Source organism: Bubalus bubalis, chromosome 2 (genome assembly GCF_019923935.1).
Source record: "Bubalus bubalis isolate 160015118507 breed Murrah chromosome 2, NDDB_SH_1, whole genome shotgun sequence".
Classification (NCBI taxonomy): domain Eukaryota; kingdom Metazoa; phylum Chordata; class Mammalia; order Artiodactyla; family Bovidae; genus Bubalus; species Bubalus bubalis.
Window position 1 is genome coordinate 85317879 of NC_059158.1, and position 3714 is coordinate 85321592.

Below are 3714 nucleotides of genomic sequence, written 5' to 3' on the forward strand. Positions count from 1 at the left end.
AATCTCAGCAGTCGCTTCCTCTGCCTGAACTGTTGCCTCCTTCATGACATCCAGATTCTTTCGGGAATCTTTCCAGTCTCATAGAAGGACAGCCGCTCCTCAACTTGTCCTCGAAGCTTCTCCCCAAAAACACTGGTGGGCACCTCAGAGAAGCAATCGATTCATGGGGCAATACTGCATTTGTTTGCCAGGTATCGGGAGATGCGACCTTTGTTCTTGGCAGCTGCTCAGCCAATGAAGGTAGAGTGGAAAATGAGTCTGTATTTTGGGGTGTTACCCCTTGTCTTCAAGGCTCTGGAAACTTGGTCCCTTTGCTGGGCCCAGGGAATCACTCAGACACCAAGACTGGCCATCACCCCCATAGCACAGGCCTGTATAGGTCAGGGATAAGCCAACTTTTTCACTCTCCTCTTTCACTTTCATCAAGAGGCTCTTAAGTTCCTCTTCACTTTCTGCCATAAGGATGGTGTCATCTGCATATCTGAGGTTATTGATATTTCTCCCAGCAATCTTGATGCCAGCTTGTACTTCATCCAGCCTGGCATTTCTCATGATGTACTCTGCATAGAAGTTAAATAAGCAGGGTGACAATATACAGTCTTGACATACTCCTTTTCCAATTTGGAACCAGTCTGTTGTTCCATGTCCAGTTCTAACTGTTGCTTCTTGATCTGCATACAGATTTCTCAGGAGACAGTTAAGGTGGACTGGTATTCCCATCTCTTGAAGTTTTTTCCACAGTTTGTTGTGAGCCACACAGTCAAAAGCTTTGGCATAGTCAATAAAGCAGATGTTTTTTCTGGAACTCTTGCCTTTTCGATGATCCAACGGATGTTGACAATTTTATCTTTGGTTCCTTTGCTTTTTCTAAATCCAGCTTGAACATTTGGAAGTTCATGATTCATGTACTGTTGAAGCGTGGCTTGGAGAATTTTGAGCATTATTTTACTAGCGTGTGAGATGAGTGCAACTGTGAGGTAGTTTGAGCACTCTTTGGCATTGCCTTTCTCTGGGATTAGAATGAAAACTGACGTTTTCCAGTCCTGTGGCCACTGCTGAGTTTTCCAAATTTGCTGGCATAGTGAGTGCAGCACTTTCACAGCATCATCTTTCAGGATTTGAAATAGCTCAACGGAATTCCATCACCTCCACTAGCTTTGTTTGCAGTGATGCTTCTTAAGGCCCACTTGACTTTGCATTCCAGGATGTCTGGCTCTAGGATGAAGGTATAGGAAGAATGTGTTCCTGAATACTATGGTCAGAGTCTCCTTATCTGCTTTCTGTCAAATTTATACTACTCTGAAAAATTTTATTTTCTGTTCAAATTAATTAACTTTCTTTTCCCTCCCTGACCGCTTCTCAATTCTATTTGTTATGCTGTGTTATGTCTAACAGTTTTACAAATACAGAAAGCTTAAAAATCATATATTCTAGCAAATGTGTAAGGGAAGCCCAAGTTAAATAATTTTACTCTTTTCATAAAGACAACCAATAAAACGAATAATCAATAGTCATTTAATATCTATTCCCTGGATAAGATGGCCACACAATTCAATTTGCATTTTAGAAAGGGTCTTTTTTTTCCACACCACATGAGATACTTTTGAATAAATGTGACATGAAGGTGACTCTGCCTTTGAAATACTTTTGGGAAAACATTTACAATAGTTGCAGGATTTGTCAATTAAAAATATGCTGTTGATGAGAACAGTAGAGAATAAAGACTAGGATTTGAGTCCCAGAGTGAGGAGTTGGGAGAGAAACATATTTGTTTCAAATATTTTTTCTCTTCCTTGATCTTTCTTCTCCTTCTGGTATTCCCATTTCATGTATATTACATCTTTTGTAGTTGTTCCACATTTTTTGGATATTCTGTTCCGACTTTTTCTTTTCTTCTCTTTGCTTTTCAGTTTGGGGATTCTTTGACATATTCTCAAGCTCAGAGATTCTTTCCTCAGCCGTGTCCAGTCTACTAATGAGTCAATCAAAGGCCTTCTTCATTTCTTTCTGTTACAGTGTTTTTCATCTCTAACCTTTCTTTCCCTTTCTAAAAATTTCCAGCTCTCTGCTTCCATTACTCATCTGTTTTTGCCTGTTGACTGCTTATTCCATTAGAGATCTTAGCACATTAATCATGCTTGTTTTAAATTCTGGTAATTCCAACATCCCTGCCACGTCTGGTTCTGAGGCTTGTTCCTCTTTGAACTGTGTTTTGCCTTTCGGTATGTCTTTATAATTTTTTGTTGAAAGGCAGACATATGGAATCAGGTAAGTAGAACTATGGCAAATAGGCTTTTACTGGTGTAAGCTGCAGGAGGAGGGGAAGCATTCTCTGGTCCTGTGATGAGATCTGTCTTTAGTAAGCCTGTGCTTCTGGGCTGTGAGCTTCACAAGTGCTTCTCAGTTTATTTGTCTCATCTTAGGACAGAATGACCAGAGGGTACTGGAGTTCTATTTTCTTTCCTTCAGGTAGTTTAGTCTCTGGTAAAACCTAAATAGGTAAAGGTTTCTCCTGCGGGTAAGCCTGGTTAAGGATAGATCCCTCTCCTATATTTCCCAAGTGGCTATTTCTCCTCTCCTCAAAAAACCCCAAAAGGTTTTCCTCTGATCTCATAGGTTCTCACAGTGAAAGAGTTACAGCTTCATGAGTTAAAACTCATAAAAATGTGGCTGAGTCCCTCTGACTGGGTCCCCTGGAGTTTTTGTCTCTTAGACTTGTCTACACTGAACTTTTAGCAATTTGTTCAGGCTTCCAGGGAAGTTTCTGATAGTGGATTTCTACTCCAGGAAATTGTGATTCTCTGTCTCTCTAATTTGGGGGGTAGTGGTTTGTCCTGTGGCCTCACTTCTCTGATGAATCTAACAGGTGTTGATGTTTTTACTAGTTCAATTTTTTACTTGTTAGGATGAAGTGGTGACTTATAAACTCTTTACATGCCTGACTGGAAATCAGGAGTCCTAAATCTATAAACTCTTTACTTTTCTTATAGTTAATTATGTAATAGGATTTTTCTAGTCTCATAAAATTAGTTCAGTTTAGTCACTCAGTCATGTCCGACTCTTTGAGACCACATGGACTGCAGCACGCCAGGCTTCCCTGTCTATCACCAATTCCTGGAGCTTACTGAAACTCATGTCCATCAAGTAGGTGATGCCATCCAACCATCTCATACTCTGTTGTCCCCTTCTCCTCCTACCTTCAATCTTTCCTAACATCAGGGTCTTTTCCAAGAGTCAGCTCTTCACATCAAGTGTCCAAAGTATTGGAGTTTCAGCTTCAGCATCAGTCCTTCCAATGAATATTCAGGACTGATTTCTTTCAGGATTGACTGGTTGGATCTCCTTGCAGTCCAAGGGATTCTCAAGAGTCTTCTTCAACAGCACAGTTCAAAGCATCAATTCTTCGGCCCTCAGCTTTCTTTATAGTCCAACTCTCACATCTGTACATGACTACTGGATAAACCATAACTTTGACTAGATGGACCTTTGTTGACAAAGTAATGTCTCTGCTTTTTAATATGCTGTCTAGGTTGGTCATAGCTTTTCTTCCAAGGAGCAAAGCATCTTTTACTTTCATGGCTGCAGTCACCATCTGCAGTGATTTTGGAGCCCAAAATAAGTAAGTTAACTAAAATGAGTTAGCTATTCTATTATCTTTCCTCCCCCACCCCTCTTCCGTTTGAAGGAAGAATTATTTACTCCTTCAATGTTTGG

The 3714-nt window shown here is 40.3% G+C and overlaps 1 non-coding gene across 1 annotated transcript; it reads right to left on the reverse strand.

Moving 5' to 3' along the window:
- Positions 1-326: 326 nt before the first annotated feature.
- LOC112583126 lies at positions 327-415 on the reverse strand. The gene has a single exon (XR_003107471.2). It is a non-coding gene; the product is annotated as a small nucleolar RNA SNORD86 (small nucleolar RNA).
- Between the last annotated feature and the right edge of the window lie 3299 nt (positions 416-3714).